The following is a 20,859-nucleotide window of genomic DNA, read 5'->3' as shown; positions in this document are numbered from 1 at the left end:
CTCCTCTTTTATCTCAGGGTCCTCTAGGAGTGTGGTGTTTAATCTCCAGAGGCCCCTTTTTGCTTTTTGCTCCCCCTCTAGCTCCAGGCCCACCAAGAGGAGCTTATGATCAGAGAAGATATTCTGCTCGAGCGTGCATTTCAGGGGTTTAAAAGCTCTAGAGGAAAAAATAAAATTGATTCTGGAGCTCACTCTTCCATTGGACCATGTGGCGCCCGGGTCCTCCGGCAAGAGATCCTTCCAGCAATCTTTCAAATTAAAATCATCAATAAAATTTTTAAGCAGGTAAGAAGTGCGGTCTTTACGATTAATATCCCCACCCTGCCGGTGTTCCCCATCACGTATGCAGTTAAAATCACCTCCCACCAGCAGGGGGGAAGACCCAACACAAAACAGTGGTAAAATTTCAAATAGTTCTGCCCGCTCCTGTTTATCAGGAGGGGCATACACATTTAAAACACGAATTAAAAGTCCATTAAAATATAGATGAATTAAAAGAGCTCTGCCAGGCACAATCTCAGTTACTGTATGAATAGAAAAGGACTGGCCTCGGCAGAGCAGCCCAACACCCACAGAACGACAGTCATTTGCACCGGACCATATGGATGGGCCCAGCTTCCAGTCTTCTTTTAAGTCTTTATAGTCCATTTTACTAGGGATTCCACATTCTTGTAGCAGGCAAAGGTCAAAGTCACATGTCTCTAGATAAGAAAATAAAGCAGCCCTGCGATCAGGGCTCTTTAAGGACCTCACATTGAGTGAGGCAATTTTTACAGGGATAGGCATAGTTTATGGAGAGTCCGTGCTTGGAGAATCAAAGTCAATAATAAGCTGCGTACCGTCATCCCCCGCCTGCGGGGTCATCAGCTCCTTGATGTTCTGAGGGTCGGAGCTTGAGATCGATGATGCCCCGACCCTGAGCTCGCTCTCGTCCGAACTACGGCACGCCGCTTTCCTTTGAATGTCTTCCTCTTCTTCTTCTCTTTGTCTTTTAAATGTCACACTGCTGTCCATATCCTCTGTGTTGCTCTCACTCGATGTAATCTCTGGCCCCCGGCTGATGGATCTGCGTCTTCTTTCATCTTTTGACGACTGGAACTGCTGCACAGGGGCCTGTGAGGCCTCTTTTCCGGAACCTTTGCCGCTACCTTGGGAAGTTTTCATCGCTTGTTCCCCAGCAAGCGTTGCTGAGGACTGTTGCTCCAACTTCCCCATCGATCGACGATGGCCAGTTTTACCCACCGGGTCCACTGCTGGCGGGGCAGCAAACCCTGGTTTGGCGCCACTTGTCTTCTTGGCCCTGTCCTGTATAGGCGGAGTAACAGGACCGGGCTCAGACCTGGCCACCTGGCTCCCCTTCCGGCGGGCTTTCACCGGGGCCTCTTCGTCCGGAGCAGGGCGACCCTGGGCCAAGCCAGTACCTGGCTTATGTTGCAATTTTGGGTCCACCTCTGCCCCCACCGAGGCCCGTCGGCTGCCACCCGCCACAGGTGAGCCCCCTTCAGAAGTTTTGGCGGGCTCTTGAGCCAGGTAGGAAGTCGATCGACGTCTTTCAATTTCCCGGGCAGTAAACTCGATCACCCGCCCGGGCTTCGTGGAATCCCCATGGCCTCCCCCTAGCACTACCACCGGTGGGCCCCCCGATGGAGCACCAGAGGTCTTGGGCCTGGACCCATCAGTACCTGCCATCTGGGGTTTGGGCATCTTAAAAAAGGACGTCTTTTGTCCTGTCCCCTCTTTGGGTGGGCCCAGCCTTGACCCACCCATCGTAGTTTTTGCTTTATGGGGACAGGAATTAAAATTGTGATTTTCCTCTCCGCAGAGGTTGCACCTTATCGTATGGCTACATCTTGAGGCTATGTGACCTTCTTGGCCACACCTATTGCAGCGAATCACACGCTCCGCGCCGCAGGTCTCCTGGGTGTGGCCAAACCTCAAGCAATTTCGGCAATACATAGGCATTTGAGGATAGAACAGGAAGCCCCGAACTCTCCCGATGGCAAAATTTGGGGGCGGATGGCAAAGACCCCCAATACCACCGGGATCCTTACGGAACTTGACCCAGAACTTCCTCTTGCCGTTCCAGAACCGCACGGAGTTCAAGATTTTGTTTGCGAATCGCACCTCTTCGCAGTATCGTCGAAGAAAAGTGGCTATATCCTCCGTGGTCACATGAGGGCTGTGCATAGCCACCACCAACGGTACATGTTCCTCACCATAGAGGAACTGGAACGAAAGACCGTCGAGTCGATCGTCCCTCTGGTCCGCACCAGACAAGGTTGCATAGATGTTATCGCAACACGCCGTGGCCGTGAAGGTGACGGTATACAGGCCACGGCTTTCCTGGTCATTTAGACACAGGATGTCCTCCCTATTGAGGCGGAAGTAGTCAAGAAGAATCACCTCCGCAATGAAGCGGAGGTTCTTCAACTGACGATGGCTCTCCGACACCTCTATGCGGATGGTATTTCGCATCGACATTTCCCCAGAGGGGAAAGCCCAGGAGAACGGCATCTTCCACACCCAGGGACTAAGCCCCTTCCCCAATAGCAGCAGGGGCTCGGAATCCCGCTATAAAAGCGGAACCCTTACCCAAGGCAGAGGTCGGGGGTACCCTAGGTGCTTCCGAAGCTACAGGTAACGCTCAACGTACCGAAAATGCCTTCTGAGACACAAGGTCCCAGAGACAGGGGGATCGCAACCCGTTGTCTGTGGACTAAGCCCGCTCCCCAATAGCAGCAAGGGGGTGAAGTCCCTCCGTAAGGAGAGACAATCCCCCAAGGCCGAGAAGCGGGGTACCACAGACACCTTCCGACCAGACCAAATGCAGATACTACACTTGATCTTAGCCAAAAGGCCGAGAAGCGATAACCGTGAAAGGGGCGGGCCCAACAAGGTGCCCTTCATGGGCACTATCACTGCTTGCTGTCAGGGAGGCTGCCAGACAATTTTCCATGCACACTCTGGGCTGGGGGGCAGTCAACCACCAGTACACACAGCAGAACCTAAACCCATACCATTATTGCTAAGCAGCAAGACAGGGGCCCATTGCACTCCCACGGGGCCTTTTTAAATGCAATCCATAACCCGGATTTGCCAGGAACCCTTCTTACTCCTCCTACTTGCATGTGACACTGGGCTTAGGATCTGCATAGGAAACACACACACAAGCACACACCTACCTTTGTTGCCTGCAGATGCCTCCTTGGCTGTCCCCAAACGGTATCAAACCAACACCCATGGGAAGCTGTAAGCATAGAGGACATGCCTGCACCCCATTGGACTTACCTGTGTGGGTTAAACCCGGGTTATTTGACAACCTATGGCGGTGATGGTTCTGCTCAGGCAGAGCAGTGCTGATGCTCCTCATAAAGCTGTCGCTGCTGTGAAGGTTCTAGGTGACATCACAAATCCCTATGGTTACATACACAACAAAGCTGGGTTGTTGTTGTTTACACTCTGCAAGGCCTGTGGAAGTGAGTGACATCATAGCACTGTAGTTCTGAGGGTTCTAGATGGATGCAACAATCTCCTGTTGCTTCTATGAAGGCCATAATAGACGACATCACCAAACAGCTCCATAGTCACATACACAGCAAAGGAGAGATGTTGTTTACACCTAGTGATGTCAGTGGTATTGAGTGACATCACAGCACAGTGCTAAGGCTCCTGGGCCTGGACACAGCAGCGGCTGCAATATCTCAACGGAGAATACGTTTATATATATGTGTGTGTGTGCGCGTATATATATATATATATATATATATATATATATATTTCTCCGCCGAAATCACTTTTAAACCCATTTCCACCTTTTTTTCCCTTCTCTTCCTCTTACTTTTTTTTCACGTTTTTTTACGTTTTTCTCCTTTTCGCCTCTTTTCTGGGCGTATTATTCTTCTTTTTCTTCTTTTTTTTCGTCTAATGCATACCCCATCAGTGCAGCAATGCTTATTCAATACCGCCAGCAGATGGAGACACTGGGGGATAATTTTCTAAGGATTTATACTGATTTTTCCTGTCTGAATTTGTCGCACAGAAAGTTGCAGGCCAAATATGTGTGACATTTCTGCGACTTTAGCTTCTAGAGCATTTTTACAACATTATACATAGGTGCTGAATACATAAAAAGCGACTGTTCAGCGACAGACAAGTCGCATCGGCTGAAAGTAGGCCAGAATGTCAGTCCATGTTGGAGCAGGTTTAGATACAGTCTAAAGTATAGATCTCAAAGTCTGTGCACAGAATTTAGCAAGGGCCTCGCACCTTCTGATGCATCAGGTAGGTGCACAATAGCATAGCCTAACCCTCTGTACTTTGGTCCATATTGATGCGGGACATAGACAGCCAGCTGATGACCAATCCATTAGTGCAATGGATGGCTGGAAGCATTTGTCTTTGCCTTTGCAATACCACAGAAGCAATGCATGGTCAATGTACAGCAATGACACACCTGTGTGAACAGCCAGGAGACCCCCCCCCCCCCCCCCATGTTATGTTACATAGTTACATAGTTAGTACGGTCGAAAAAAGACATATGTCCATCAAGTTCAACCAGGGAATTAAGGGGTAGGGGTGTGGCGCGATATTGGGGAAGGGATGAGATTTTATATTTCTTCATAAGCATTAATCTTATTTTGTCAATTAGGAACATTCAGCACCCACCCGCTATCAAGGCAGCTGCCTATCATGTCATGCCCTACCTGCACAGGTGTGCTGGCTACTCAAATGATCCAATTAAGGAGGCCATTTAGTCAGCAGCAGCAGAAGTCCTGTGCCTGGACGCTCCAACAGCGGCCAGACACAAGCAGAAGCAGAAGCAGCAGAAGCAGCAGCAGCACCACCTTTTGTTTTTTGGCTGCAGCAGCAGCAAGGCCCACAGGGCTGGCTAGCTGGCTAGCCAGCAAGCAGGTAGCAATGAAAGTAGGAATCTTTCTTTTTAACCCTGTAAGGGGGTGGTGCACTGTACCCGAAGATACTGCCATATCGGGTCAATGCATAGGGCGACGGAAGCAAGCTTCGAAATCGGCCCCCGTTCTCAAAAATCCATTTAATATATGGTCCCCAGATAGGGGACGTATCAGATATTAAACTGATAAGAACAGATACTACACTTGATCTTAGCCAAAAGGCCGAGAAGCGATAACCGTGAAAGGGGCGGGCCCAACAAGGTGCCCTTCATGGGCACTATCACTGCTTGCTGTCAGGGAGGCTGCCAGACAATTTTCCATGCACACTCTGGGCTGGGGGGCAGTCAACCACCAGTACACACAGCAGAACCTAAACCCATACCATTATTGCTAAGCAGCAAGACAGGGGCCCATTGCACTCCCACGGGGCCTTTTTAAATGCAATCCATAACCCGGATTTGCCAGGAACCCTTCTTACTCCTCCTACTTGCATGTGACACTGGGCTTAGGATCTGCATAGGAAACACACACACAAGCACACACCTACCTTTGTTGCCTGCAGATGCCTCCTTGGCTGTCCCCAAACGGTATCAAACCAACACCCACGGGAAGCTGTAAGCATAGAGGACATGCCTGCACCCCATTGGACTTACCTGTGTGGGTTAAACCCGGGTTATTTGACAACCTATGGCGGTGATGGTTCTGCTCAGGCAGAGCAGTGCTGATGCTCCTCATAAAGCTGTCGCTGCTGTGAAGGTTCTAGGTGACATCACAAATCCCTATGGTTACATACACAACAAAGCTGGGTTGTTGTTGTTTACACTCTGCAAGGCCTGTGGAAGTGAGTGACATCATAGCACTGTAGTTCTGAGGGTTCTAGATGGATGCAACAATCTCCTGTTGCTTCTATGAAGGCCATAATAGACGACATCACCAAACAGCTCCATAGTCACATACACAGCAAAGGAGAGATGTTGTTTACACCTAGTGATGTCAGTGGTATTGAGTGACATCACAGCACAGTGCTAAGGCTCCTGGGCCTGGACACAGCAGCGGCTGCAATATCTCAACGGAGAATACGTTTATATATATGTGTGTGTGTGTGCGCGTATATATATATATATATATATATATATATATATATATATATTTCTCCGCCGAAATCACTTTTAAACCCATTTCCACCTTTTTTTCCCTTCTCTTCCTCTTACTTTTTTTTCACGTTTTTTTTACGTTTTTCTCCTTTTCGCCTCTTTTCTGGGCGTATTATTCTTCTTTTTCTTCTTTTTTTTCGTCTAATGCATACCCCATCAGTGCAGCAATGCTTATTCAATACCGCCAGCAGATGGAGACACTGGGGGATAATTTTCTAAGGATTTATACTGATTTTTCCTGTCTGAATTTGTCGCACAGAAAGTTGCAGGCCAAATATGTGTGACATTTCTGCGACTTTAGCTTCTAGAGCATTTTTACAACATTATACATAGGTGCTGAATACATAAAAAGCGACTGTTCAGCGACAGACAAGTCGCATCGGCTGAAAGTAGGCCAGAATGTCAGTCCATGTTGGAGCAGGTTTAGATACAGTCTAAAGTATAGATCTCAAAGTCTGTGCACAGAATTTAGCAAGGGCCTCGCACCTTCTGATGCATCAGGTAGGTGCACAATAGCATAGCCTAACCCTCTGTACTTTGGTCTATATTGATGCGGGACATAGACAGCCAGCTGATGACCAATCCATTAGTGCAATGGATGGCTGGAAGCATTTGTCTTTGCCTTTGCAATACCACAGAAGCAATGCATGGTCAATGTACAGCAATGACACACCTGTGTGAACAGCCAGGAGACCCCCCCCATGTTATGTTACATAGTTACATAGTTAGTACGGTCGAAAAAAGACATATGTCCATCAAGTTCAACCAGGGAATTAAGGGGTAGGGGTGTGGCGCGATATTGGGGAAGGGATGAGATTTTATATTTCTTCATAAGCATTAATCTTATTTTGTCAATTAGGAACATTCAGCACCCACCCGCTATCAAGGCAGCTGCCTATCATGTCATGCCCTACCTGCACAGGTGTGCTGGCTACTCAAATGATCCAATTAAGGAGGCCATTTAGTCAGCAGCAGCAGAAGTCCTGTGCCTGGACGCTCCAACAGCGGCCAGACACAAGCAGAAGCAGAAGCAGCAGCAGCACCACCTTTTGTTTTTTGGCTGCAGCAGCAGCAAGGCCCACAGGGCTGGCTAGCTGGCTAGCCAGCAAGCAGGTAGCAATGAAAGTAGGAATCTTTCTTTTTAACCCTGTAAGGGGGTGGTGCACTGTACCCGAAGATACTGCCATATCGGGTCAATGCATAGGGCGACGGAAGCAAGCTTCGAAATCGGCCACCGTTCTCAAAAATCCATTTAATATATGGTCCCCAGATAGGGGACGTATCAGATATTAAACTGATAAGAACAGATACTACACTTGATCTTAGCCAAAAGGCCGAGAAGCGATAACCGTGAAAGGGGCGGGCCCAACAAGGTGCCCTTCATGGGCACTATCACTGCTTGCTGTCAGGGAGGCTGCCAGACAATTTTCCATGCACACTCTGGGCTGGGGGGCAGTCAACCACCAGTACACACAGCAGAACCTAAACCCATACCATTATTGCTAAGCAGCAAGACAGGGGCCCATTGCACTCCCACGGGGCCTTTTTAAATGCAATCCATAACCCGGATTTGCCAGGAACCCTTCTTACTCCTCCTACTTGCATGTGACACTGGGCTTAGGATCTGCATAGGAAACACACACACAAGCACACACCTACCTTTGTTGCCTGCAGATGCCTCCTTGGCTGTCCCCAAACGGTATCAAACCAACACCCACGGGAAGCTGTAAGCATAGAGGACATGCCTGCACCCCATTGGACTTACCTGTGTGGGTTAAACCCGGGTTATTTGACAACCTATGGCGGTGATGGTTCTGCTCAGGCAGAGCAGTGCTGATGCTCCTCATAAAGCTGTCGCTGCTGTGAAGGTTCTAGGTGACATCACAAATCCCTATGGTTACATACACAACAAAGCTGGGTTGTTGTTGTTTACACTCTGCAAGGCCTGTGGAAGTGAGTGACATCATAGCACTGTAGTTCTGAGGGTTCTAGATGGATGCAACAATCTCCTGTTGCTTCTATGAAGGCCATAATAGACGACATCACCAAACAGCTCCATAGTCACATACACAGCAAAGGAGAGATGTTGTTTACACCTAGTGATGTCAGTGGTATTGAGTGACATCACAGCACAGTGCTAAGGCTCCTGGGCCTGGACACAGCAGCGGCTGCAATATCTCAACGGAGAATACGTTTATATATATGTGTGTGTGTGCGCGTATATATATATATATATATATATATATATATATATATATATATATATATTTCTCCGCCGAAATCACTTTTAAACCCATTTCCACCTTTTTTTCCCTTCTCTTCCTCTTACTTTTTTTTCACGTTTTTTTACGTTTTTCTCCTTTTTGCCTCTTTTCTGGGCGTATTATTCTTCTTTTTCTTCTTTTTTTTCGTCTAATGCATACCCCATCAGTGCAGCAATGCTTATTCAATACCGCCAGCAGATGGAGACACTGGGGGATAATTTTCTAAGGATTTATACTGATTTTTCCTGTCTGAATTTGTCGCACAGAAAGTTGCAGGCCAAATATGTGTGACATTTCTGCGACTTTAGCTTCTAGAGCATTTTTACAACATTATACATAGGTGCTGAATACATAAAAAGCGACTGTTCAGCGACAGACAAGTCGCATCGGCTGAAAGTAGGCCAGAATGTCAGTCCATGTTGGAGCAGGTTTAGATACAGTCTAAAGTATAGATCTCAAAGTCTGTGCACAGAATTTAGCAAGGGCCTCGCACCTTCTGATGCATCAGGTAGGTGCACAATAGCATAGCCTAACCCTCTGTACTTTGGTCTATATTGATGCGGGACATAGACAGCCAGCTGATGACCAATCCATTAGTGCAATGGATGGCTGGAAGCATTTGTCTTTGCCTTTGCAATACCACAGAAGCAATGCATGGTCAATGTACAGCAATGACACACCTGTGTGAACAGCCAGGAGACCCCCCCCCCCCCCCCCCCCCATGTTATGTTACATAGTTACATAGTTAGGGGGGCGTGGCCTGGGTAAGGAGCCTGCTGCAAGCATGTAGCTGAGCTCCTGTGACTGAGAATTCCTAAAAGCGTCACAAAACTGGCATTTTAACTCGGATTCACTCCAAATTTGTTCTGGGGACCCAGGATCAGCTCAGGACCTTTCCTGCCAACTTTGGGCTACATTGACTGAATAATAAAAGCAAGCACTGCAGACCGACCCAGGCTGAGGGCTCAGGCATAGCTCCTAAGAACAGGAGCTGTGAGACACCAGCACTACATTGACAGAGGAGAAAGTAAGGGAGCAGCTGAGGAAAAGAAGCACAGCAAACACAGGAGACCAACTTAAGAACTGTGAGTTTACCTATATTCCTCCTGTACTATACCTGTTGAGTGCTTTGCTGCACAGTGGTGTTCTTCTTCGGGAGCCATTTTACCTAGGGAGCTCCAGGCACGTGTGAGATAGTGCTGAAGCACCACACAGCACTCCGTCTACTGAGATCAGAGGAAGTGTCTCTCACACACAACACGGAGCTGTTCTGCCTGCCAGCAGAGTAGATAACAACAACTCCATTAAGTGCCTCCATTAACCTCTGAACCCTCCTGTGATCCCCCACCTCACTATAGCTGGTTACACTGAACAGATAACAGTACAGCTGACATTAACCAGCTCCATTCAGACCTCCTTTACAGCCACCATTTGTTTATCTAAGAAGCATATACACAGCAGCTCCCTTCCTCCCTGCAGCGTGAGTCTGCTCTATTTCCAGTTATTCATGATATAATAACTACTGCCTATATATAACGAATCCCCTGCACATTACAGTATTTCTGCAAGAGACTGTCATACTTTTAAGATATTCGCAAACAGCTCAATTCCAGCACTACCCTTACCCAACTAAAAGACAAACTACCTGAGAATACTGTTCTGTGGAAATCTCACCTGTCGTGCGGTTGTTCCATAATTGCATTACACAGAACAACCAATAACTCTTGCAGACAATTTAATGCATTTCTGCTTCTGCATAAGTCTCCTGTAAAAGCATATAGGATTACTATCTATTCAAGTCATTTCCAAGCACGCTTAAACTCACTGTAAATTATACAAGTCAACACACTCTACTGGTGTCTAAAGAGCAGTGTTACTTTAAAAAATTTAATATATTGCGGGACATTCTACCTTCTACAATTGTATGACAGAGAACTAGGAATAATACTTACCTTCGACTTAATACCAACAGTGAGCATTTCAAGTCTGAAAACAGCTGCAGTCCCCTGGAAAGTGACCACCACAATTTAACATTTATTCTATCTCAAAGTTAAGCAAAAACGTACTGCTTTATTAAACACAAATAACACCGGGAATCTTCCCTATTCTGATTCTATCAAGTCTTTTCTACCATTCCTCTGCTAAATTAAACAAGAAATATGTCAAATACAAGAAACGCAAAGAAAATTGAAGCTTCCAAAAAAATGGAACAAATAGAACAAGACGGAGTATTCCAAACCACTTCATACAAAAAAAGAAACTCCACTAACAGATACGGCAACAAATCCCAACCTTCAAGATATCTCAACACACCACTATCACAGAGGATAAGAGTTACTCACATTGAACAGCCTGAAGATACAAACCTTCCTCTGTCAAACAGATACTCTCCACTACAAGAAAATGAAAATTCGTCAATTACCTCTTCCCCATCGGGGAGTCCAGAAAAACAAAAACAAAAGTTTTCCTCCCAAGAAAACTTATCTGAAAACATCCATTTAGATACAGAACCGGACGACCAATTACAAAACATGCCAGCATCTTCGGACACTGCCACAGAAGTAAAAAATATGCTGCTGTTGCTAAGACGTCAGATCCAGAAAGATACAAAATCCACAATGGCAGAAATAAATAAAAATGTAGAAGCCTTAGGAGAAAGGGTTGATCACACCGAAAAGAAAATGGGAGAATGTGTGGCAGCCCATAACAAACTAGCAGACGCCCAAGATCTACTTTGCGATGAAGTAGAATCCCTGAGAGCCAAACTCATCGACTTAGAAGACAGAAACAGACGAAATAACCTAAAGTTCAGAGGAGTTCCAGAAAGTATCTCAAGCCCTGAAATAGTCCCATACCTACAAAAGATGTTCAAATGTTTGGTTCCAGAATGCTCAGATATTGAGCTCACCATAGACAGGGCACATCGACTGCCCAAACCAAAAAACCTACCTGATTCAGTCCCAAGAGATGTAATAGCGAGACTATTATTTTTTCAAACAAAGGAGAAAATCCTGACAGCAAACAGGAAAGCGGGTTCCCTTCCAGACCAATACAAGGGAATATCGATATTCATAGACTTATCACCATCTACCTTAGCGGCAAGAAGAAATTTCACCCCTGTAACTACAGCTTTGAGAAAAAATGGCTTCAAATACAGATGGGGATTCCCGACTAAAATCATTGTGATGAGAAACGGCATCAATCATATCCTCACCTGTCCCATCAAAGCCAAAGAGACATTGGAACAATGGAACATAACGGTTGAGCCCTTCCCATTCCCACCACTGAAAGAAAACCAATCCCTGGAACGAACTGTAACACCAACTTGAACCATCTATCCGAGGTGGTGATGCTCTGTTGATTATCTATTCTAGGAAGTCACTACCCATGTCAAATTTATTTTCTCTCTGGATGCAAGCTCTCCCCAACTTGCACATGTTAAATCAGCTCTGTATTGTTATCTATTTTTTCATTCTAGTTATCACATTCTATTGGTTTAATAACAACTACTGTATTTATGTTGTTCACACTCTATTTTCTCCATACTTATTTAGGACATTATGGTATGATGTCTACATACTGTGGTCCAAGGTGCTCAGCCGTCTACAACTGAAATGCTACACTCCACGTTCCCTAAGGTATTATCTACTACTCAGAACCTCCTCTACGCAAATCATTTTCTTACACAGATAGATGACGCTTAAATTTTATAGCCATAATGTTAGGGGCCTAAATTCACATAAACGTAGAACTTTCCTATGGAACGACATTAAGGAATCTAATGCAGATATTATTTGTATACAAGAAACACACATTAGGGATCAAGATAGCAACAAATTTAAATATAAGCATTTTCCAAATATATTCATGTCCTGTGCTCCGACGAAGAAAGCTGGTTCCATGATTTTGGTTAGAGACACTGTGACATTCCATAAGAAACAAATAGAAACAGATCCACTAGGACGCTTTATTATCGTATCCTGCACAATCAATAATAAGGACTACACAATTGCATCAGTATATGCCCCGAACTCAGGCCAGATAAGGTTCTTAAATAAACTAATGAAAAAAATAAATAAGATTAAACAAGGAAAACTAATTATATGCGGTGACCTAAACTTAACAAACGACTTTAAACTAGACTCTAATTCTCAGAGTTCAAGAAAAGTTCTAACACTCAACAAATGGTTATTCACTGAAGGTCTATTCGACATTTGGAGATGTAAACACGGAATTGAGAGGGATTACACATTCTACTCTCAGACACACAAGTCTTACTCGAGAATAGATTATTTTCTAACTACAATTCATACAATCTCTGATGTTGAATTATGCACTATTGGCAATATAACGTGGGCCGATCATGCCCCTTTGTCCTTAACTATCTCCACACCTGATTTTCCAAAGAATAAATTTATTTGGAGGAATAATTCTTACATTATGAACCTACCAGAGGTCAAAAACAGACTCTATAAAAACTTAACTGAATACTTTAAGCTTAATGTAAACTCCACTACGAAGTGCTCAACCCTCTGGAATGCACATAAAGCTTATGCAAGAGGGCTATTAATCCAAGAGACTGCTAGATACAATAGAAACACGAAAGAAAACATCAAAAAAGTTCTCCAATCCATAGCAACCCTAGAATCCCAAGATAAATCGAACCACTCTCAGAACTTGGATATAAACACAAAACTAAAAGCAGTTAGGATAAAATTAGCTGAGTTATTGTCCGCAAAGTTTGATAAACAGATTAAAAGACTTAAATACAATTATTATTGTAATTACAATAAAGCATCTTCATTGATGGCCATGAGAGTGAAGGGTATCAACACTAAAGCTAGAATCCCCCACCTGATTAACCCACAGACAAAAGAAAAAATACAAAACCCACAAAGTATAGCAGATTCCTTTAGTAAGTATTATGAATCCTTATATAACTTATCAAATGACCCCTTAACAACACAACCAGACCCTGACAAAATAGACCTCTTTTTGAAAAAATGCAACCTCCCTCAACTACCACAGAATTGCATTACAGAACTAAACAACCCTATCTCTCCAAAAGAAATATCAGAAGCCATTACCTCCATGAAACTAAATAAATCCCCTGGGCCAGATGGTTTTACGTCAGAATATTACAAAACGTTTGAGTCCATACTTCTCCCCTATTTGGAACAATTCTTCAATGAATCAAAATTGAATGGACATTTCCCTAACGAATCTTTAGAGGCGACTATAGTGACTCTTCCGAAACCAGGGAAAGATCCGTCATGGCCATCTAATTTTAGACCCATATCCTTACTAAATAATGATGTGAAAATTTATGCTAGGATATTAGCTAATAGAATTTCGCTAGTCCTGTCCCACATTATACACGATGACCAAGTAGGATTTATGATTAATAGACAAGCAAATGATGGAGTCAGGAAAATAATTGATTTAATTCACTGGTCAAACAAAAATAAACATCCATCCATATATTTATCATTAGATGCAGAGAAAGCTTTCGATAGGATCCACTGGACTTATGCGTCTAAAGCAATGAAATCATTCGGCTTTCCTGATGAAATTATAAAATCCGTCTTTGCCCTATACAGCAACCCGAGCGCCTCAGTCCTGGTCAATGGCATTCTTTCAGTCCCTTTTCAGATAACAAATGGAACTAGGCAAGGTTGCCCCCTATCTCCATTATTATTCCTTATCTCATTAGAACCATTAGCAAAAATGATAAGAGACAATCTTTCCATCAAAGGCATCCCTATATCTAAAGAAAGCCAGAAAATAGGATTATTCGCAGATGACATAATCTTATCTCTATCTGAACCTCTCACTTCTCTCCCGATAGTACAAAATATTCTACACAGATTCGGCGAACTCACATATTACAAAGTCAATGAACCTAAATCTAATATTTTAAGCATTCATATTGACCCACCCACCAAGGAGCAATTAATGAGACGCTTCTTATACCAATGGGACCCACCGAAAATGAAATATTTAGGCATAATCTTAAACAAAAACATTTCGTGCATGGTGAAAACAAATTTCTCCACCCTAAAGTCAGATCTCCAATCCTCTCTAGATAAATATACGAAAGGTGAATGGAGTTGGATGGGTCGTTCCATCATATACAAAATGTTTATTATGCCCAGGGTTTTATATGTTATGCGATCCCTTCCAGTTTACGTGCCAGCCAACATACTAAACAGTCTTAATAAACAAATGACATCATTTATATGGGGTCAGTCTAAACCCAGAGTCTCCCTAGTGGCATTACAAAAATCTTTTAAACATGGAGGAATGGGACTACCCAATTATCATGCCTATTATAAATCTATTATTATCAGGCAATCCCTGGAATGGCTAATACCCCTAGAACAACAGAAACCATGGGTTAAGCTTGAATCAAATATTACTAAAATAGAGAACTGGAGCACTACCCTATTAAATAAATCACGCTTCCAATTACTTAATAGACCTGGAATTCCCCCAACCCTCTCAATAGCGGGAAAAGTGTGGAGTTCGAGTATTATAAACATTGACAAAATTGAGGGTACCATGGACTCCCCGATACCACTCCAATCTCTCCAGCTCTTTCTCCCTAAACTGAACATTCTACATTGGGAGGATCTGGGCATTAAATACATCTCTGATGTACTTAGGAACAACAAAATGCTATCATTTGATGAATTACAGTCAAACTACAAAATACCCGAATCCGATAAAAAATATTACAACATTCTACAGAAGCACTTGCAAAAATTCCCTGAATCCTATTCTTCGCTCCCAAAAAGCCTCCATACTTGGTTCCTTGATCCTGTAAAGGAGAAAGAAAAGGGACTTAAAAACTTTTATTCCTATTTTAATGAAGACAAATGGTTAAACAAAAATTCGGGGATGGTACGATGGGAATCCGACTTGGGACAATCCTTCTCTGAATCTAAATGGCTGAATACATCCTTAAAGATAAAAAAAGCAACAGTATGTGCTAATTTATGGGAACATCATTGCAAGTTTGTCAATAGATGGTACTACACACCTAAAAAATTATCTTTGATTTTTCCTCACCTGTCGCCACTATGTTGGAGGGATTGTGGGGAACAAGGCTCCCTAAAACATATCTTCCTCACTTGTCCGGCCATAGTTACCTTTGTTTCAGAAGTAAAAAGTATGATTTTGAAATTGATCCCTCATTGCTCACAACCTAAAGATGAATTACTTCTATTACTTCTGGGTCTGGAAGATCTCCCAAAAAACATACAAACTCCGATTGTACACATATGTTTGTCATATAAAATGTTACTAGCCTCCAAATGGAAATCAAAAGAGATTCCACACATTAACGAATTAATAAATACACTGCTATCTCATTATAACTATGAGCTAATATTTTTTGGTCAAAAGGGAAAAAGAGATGAGTGTACAGCCTCATGGGAATCCTGGATTAAGCTTTATAAACCCCCATAGACCCTTACTATCTAAACTAAGTTATGATACAATTTAGCTTACTACACACAAAAGAGCGGTTCTTCGAGTGTATAAGACGGCTGACCCTTGTGACACCCTTGTGACACCTCGATTCTGAATTCTACCAAATACCAGACAACTGCCTGATTCAGCAATTTTGATTGATTTTGTAGAAGTTATGGAGACTCACTATTTTATTGTTTTATTGTTTTCCTTCTTATTGTTATTTTCTTGCTCTCAAATTTCAATTAAGGTCCCTTTGGACCTGATAGATCCTTTGTGAATATGCATGACACTGTTTGGATGAACAATTATGCTCCACCAGTCAAGGTTGTTATGCATGTTCATATGTAAACTCTGACACATCTGATGTCATAATATGTTATATGTTACATTTCTTATGTTTATAAAATTCAATAAAAACATTATGAAACATAGTTACATAGTTAGTACGGTCGAAAAAAGACATATGTCCATCAAGTTCAACCAGGGAATTAAGGGGTAGGGGTGTGGCGCGATATTGGGGAAGGGATGAGATTTTATATTTCTTCATAAGCATTAATCTTATTTTGTCAATTAGGAACATTCAGCACCCACCCGCTATCAAGGCAGCTGCCTATCATGTCATGCCCTACCTGCACAGGTGTGCTGGCTACTCAAATGATCCAATTAAGGAGGCCATTTAGTCAGCAGCAGCAGAAGTCCTGTGCCTGGACGCTCCAACAGCGGCCAGACACAAGCAGAAGCAGAAGCAGCAGAAGCACCACCTTTTGTTTTTTGGCTGCAGCAGCAGCAAGGCCCACAGGGCTGGCTAGCTGGCTAGCCAGCAAGCAGGTAGCAATGAAAGTAGGAATCTTTCTTTTTAACCCTGTAAGGGGGTGGTGCACTGTACCCGAAGATACTGCCATATCGGGTCAATGCATAGGGCGACGGAAGCAAGCTTCGAAATCGGCCCCCGTTCTCAAAAATCCATTTAATATATGGTCCCCAGATAGGGGACGTATCAGATATTAAACTGATAAGAACAGATACTACACTTGATCTTAGCCAAAAGGCCGAGAAGCGATAACCGTGAAAGGGGCGGGCCCAACAAGGTGCCCTTCATGGGCACTATCACTGCTTGCTGTCAGGGAGGCTGCCAGACAATTTTCCATGCACACTCTGGGCTGGGGGGCAGTCAACCACCAGTACACACAGCAGAACCTAAACCCATACCATTATTGCTAAGCAGCAAGACAGGGGCCCATTGCACTCCCACGGGGCCTTTTTAAATGCAATCCATAACCCGGATTTGCCAGGAACCCTTCTTACTCCTCCTACTTGCATGTGACACTGGGCTTAGGATCTGCATAGGAAACACACACACAAGCACACACCTACCTTTGTTGCCTGCAGATGCCTCCTTGGCTGTCCCCAAACGGTATCAAACCAACACCCACGGGAAGCTGTAAGCATAGAGGACATGCCTGCACCCCATTGGACTTACCTGTGTGGGTTAAACCCGGGTTATTTGACAACCTATGGCGGTGATGGTTCTGCTCAGGCAGAGCAGTGCTGATGCTCCTCATAAAGCTGTCGCTGCTGTGAAGGTTCTAGGTGACATCACAAATCCCTATGGTTACATACACAACAAAGCTGGGTTGTTGTTGTTTACACTCTGCAAGGCCTGTGGAAGTGAGTGACATCATAGCACTGTAGTTCTGAGGGTTCTAGATGGATGCAACAATCTCCTGTTGCTTCTATGAAGGCCATAATAGACGACATCACCAAACAGCTCCATAGTCACATACACAGCAAAGGAGAGATGTTGTTTACACCTAGTGATGTCAGTGGTATTGAGTGACATCACAGCACAGTGCTAAGGCTCCTGGGCCTGGACACAGCAGCGGCTGCAATATCTCAACGGAGAATACGTTTATATATATGTGTGTGTGTGCGCGTATATATATATATATATATATATATATATTTCTCCGCCGAAATCACTTTTAAACCCATTTCCACCTTTTTTTCCCTTCTCTTCCTCTTACTTTTTTTCACGTTTTTTTACGTTTTTCTCCTTTTCGCCTCTTTTCTGGGCGTATTATTCTTCTTTTTCTTCTTTTTTTCGTCTAATGCATACCCCATCAGTGCAGTAATGCTTATTCAATACCGCCAGCAGATGGAGACACTGGGGGATAATTTTCTAAGGATTTATACTGATTTTTCCTGTCTGAATTTGTCGCACAGAAAGTTGCAGGCCAAATATGTGTGACATTTCTGCGACTTTAGCTTCTAGAGCATTTTTACAACATTATACATAGGTGCTGAATACATAAAAAGCGACTGTTCAGCGACAGACAAGTCGCATCGGCTGAAAGTAGGCCAGAATGTCAGTCCATGTTGGAGCAGGTTTAGATACAGTCTAAAGTATAGATCTCAAAGTCTGTGCACAGAATTTAGCAAGGGCCTCGCACCTTCTGATGCATCAGGTAGGTGCACAATAGCATAGCCTAACCCTCTGTACTTTGGTCTATATTGATGCGGGACATAGACAGCCAGCTGATGACCAATCCATTAGTGCAATGGATGGCTGGAAGCATTTGTCTTTGCCTTTGCAATACCACAGAAGCAATGCATGGTCAATGTACAGCAATGACACACCTGTGTGAACAGCCAGGAGACCCCCCCCCCCCCCATGTTATGTTACATAGTTACATAGTTAGTACGGTCGAAAAAAGACATATGTCCATCAAGTTCAACCAGGGAATTAAGGGGTAGGGGTGTGGCGCGATATTGGGGAAGGGATGAGATTTTATATTTCTTCATAAGCATTAATCTTATTTTGTCAATTAGGAACATTCAGCACCCACCCGCTATCAAGGCAGCTGCCTATCATGTCATGCCCTACCTGCACAGGTGTGCTGGCTACTCAAATGATCCAATTAAGGAGGCCATTTAGTCAGCAGCAGCAGAAGTCCTGTGCCTGGACGCTCCAACAGCAGCCAGACACAAGCAGAAGCAGAAGCAGCAGCAGCACCACCTTTTGTTTTTTGGCTGCAGCAGCAGCAAGGCCCACAGGGCTGGCTAGCTGGCTAGCCAGCAAGCAGGTAGCAATGAAAGTAGGAATCTTTCTTTTTAACCCTGTAAGGGGGTGGTGCACTGTACCCGAAGATACTGCCATATCGGGTCAATGCATAGGGCGACGGAAGCAAGCTTCGAAATCGGCCCCCGTTCTCAAAAATCCATTTAATATATGGTCCCCAGATAGGGGACGTATCAGATATTAAACTGATAAGAACAGATACTACACTTGATCTTAGCCAAAAGGCCGAGAAGCGATAACCGTGAAAGGGGCGGGCCCAACAAGGTGCCCTTCATGGGCACTATCACTGCTTGCTGTCAGGGAGGCTGCCAGACAATTTTCCATGCACACTCTGGGCTGGGGGGCAGTCAACCACCAGTACACACAGCAGAACCTAAACCCATACCATTATTGCTAAGCAGCAAGACAGGGGCCCATTGCACTCCCACGGGGCCTTTTTAAATGCAATCCATAACCCGGATTTGCCAGGAACCCTTCTTACTCCTCCTACTTGCATGTGACACTGGGCTTAGGATCTGCATAGGAAACACACACACAAGCACACACCTACCTTTGTTGCCTGCAGATGCCTCCTTGGCTGTCCCCAAACGGTATCAAACCAACACCCACGGGAAGCTGTAAGCATAGAGGACATGCCTGCACCCCATTGGACTTACCTGTGTGGGTTAAACCCGGGTTATTTGACAACCTATGGCGGTGATGGTTCTGCTCAGGCAGAGCAGTGCTGATGCTCCTCATAAAGCTGTCGCTGCTGTGAAGGTTCTAGGTGACATCACAAATCCCTATGGTTACATACACAACAAAGCTGGGTTGTTGTTGTTTACACTCTGCAAGGCCTGTGGAAGTGAGTGACATCATAGCACTGTAGTTCTGAGGGTTCTAGATGGATGCAACAATCTCCTGTTGCTTCTATGAAGGCCATAATAGACGACATCACCAAACAGCTCCATAGTCACATACACAGCAAAGGAGAGATGTTGTTTACACCTAGTGATGTCAGTGGTATTGAGTGACATCACAGCACAGTGCTAAGGCTCCTGGGCCTGGACACAGCAGCGGCTGCAATATCTCAACGGAGAATACGTTTATATATATGTGTGTGTGTGCGCGTATATATATATATATATATATATATATATATATATATATATATTTCTCCGCCGAAATCACTTTTAAACCCATTTCCACCTTTTTTTCCCTTCTCTTCCTCTTACTTTTTTTTCACGTTTTTTTACGTTTTTCTCCTTTTCGCCTCTTTTCTGGGCGTATTATTCTTCTTTTTCTTCTTTTTTTTCGTCTAATGCATACCCCATCAGTGCAGCAATGCTTATTCAATACCGCCAGCAGATGGAGACACTGGGGGATAATTTTCTAAGGATTTATACTGATTTTTCCTGTCTGAATTTGTCGCACAGAAAGTTGCAGGCCAAATATGTGTGACATTTCTGCGACTTTAGCTTCTAGAGCATTTTTACAACATTATACATACGTGCTGAATACATAAAAAGCGACTGTTCAGCGACAGACAAGTCGCATCGGCTGAAAGTAGGCCAGAATGTCAGTCCATGTTGGAGCAGGTTTAGATACAGTCTAAAGTATAGATCTCAAAGTCTGTGCACAGAATTTAGCAAGGGCCTCGCACCTTCTGATGCATCAGGTAGGTGCACAATAGCATAGCCTAACCCTCTGTACTTTGGTCTATATTGATGCGGGACATAGACAGCCAGCTGATGACCAATCCATTAGTGCAATGGATGGCTGGAAGCATTTGTCTTTGCCTTTGCAATACCACAGAAGCAATGCATGGTCAATGTACAGCAATGACACACCTGTGTGAACAGCCAGGAGACCCCCCCCCCCCCCATGTTATGTTACATAGTTACATAGTTAGTACGGTCGAAAAAAGACATATGTCCATCAAGTTCAACCAGGGAATTAAGGGGTAGGGGTGTGGCGCGATATTGGGGAAGGGATGA

At 44.2% G+C, this 20,859-nt stretch overlaps 4 non-coding genes and 1 pseudogene across 4 annotated transcripts; all 5 read right to left on the bottom strand.

The window, feature by feature from the left end:
- Positions 1 to 2,651: 2,651 nt before the first annotated feature.
- LOC130349319 (U2 spliceosomal RNA) lies at positions 2,652 to 2,869 on the bottom strand (annotated as a pseudogene).
- Positions 2,870 to 4,953: 2,084 nt separating this feature from the next.
- LOC130349085 (U2 spliceosomal RNA) lies at positions 4,954 to 5,144 on the bottom strand. Its single transcript, XR_008886492.1, has one exon. It is a non-coding gene; the product is annotated as a U2 spliceosomal RNA (small nuclear RNA).
- Positions 5,145 to 7,219: 2,075 nt separating this feature from the next.
- On the bottom strand, positions 7,220 to 7,410 carry LOC130349254 (U2 spliceosomal RNA). Its single transcript, XR_008886645.1, has one exon. It is a non-coding gene; the product is annotated as a U2 spliceosomal RNA (small nuclear RNA).
- Positions 7,411 to 16,674: 9,264 nt separating this feature from the next.
- On the bottom strand, positions 16,675 to 16,865 carry LOC130349349 (U2 spliceosomal RNA). The gene has a single exon (XR_008886699.1). It is a non-coding gene; the product is annotated as a U2 spliceosomal RNA (small nuclear RNA).
- A 2,064-nt stretch (positions 16,866 to 18,929) lies between these two features.
- Positions 18,930 to 19,120, bottom strand: LOC130349336 (U2 spliceosomal RNA). The gene has a single exon (XR_008886688.1). It is a non-coding gene; the product is annotated as a U2 spliceosomal RNA (small nuclear RNA).
- Between the last annotated feature and the right edge of the window lie 1,739 nt (positions 19,121 to 20,859).

The sequence above is a fragment of the Hyla sarda genome, unplaced genomic scaffold, assembly GCF_029499605.1.
Source record: "Hyla sarda isolate aHylSar1 unplaced genomic scaffold, aHylSar1.hap1 scaffold_91, whole genome shotgun sequence".
Classification (NCBI taxonomy): Eukaryota; Metazoa; Chordata; class Amphibia; order Anura; family Hylidae; genus Hyla; species Hyla sarda.
The sequence above is the reverse complement of the archived record's forward strand: the minus strand, read 5'-3'. Positions and strand labels throughout refer to the sequence as shown.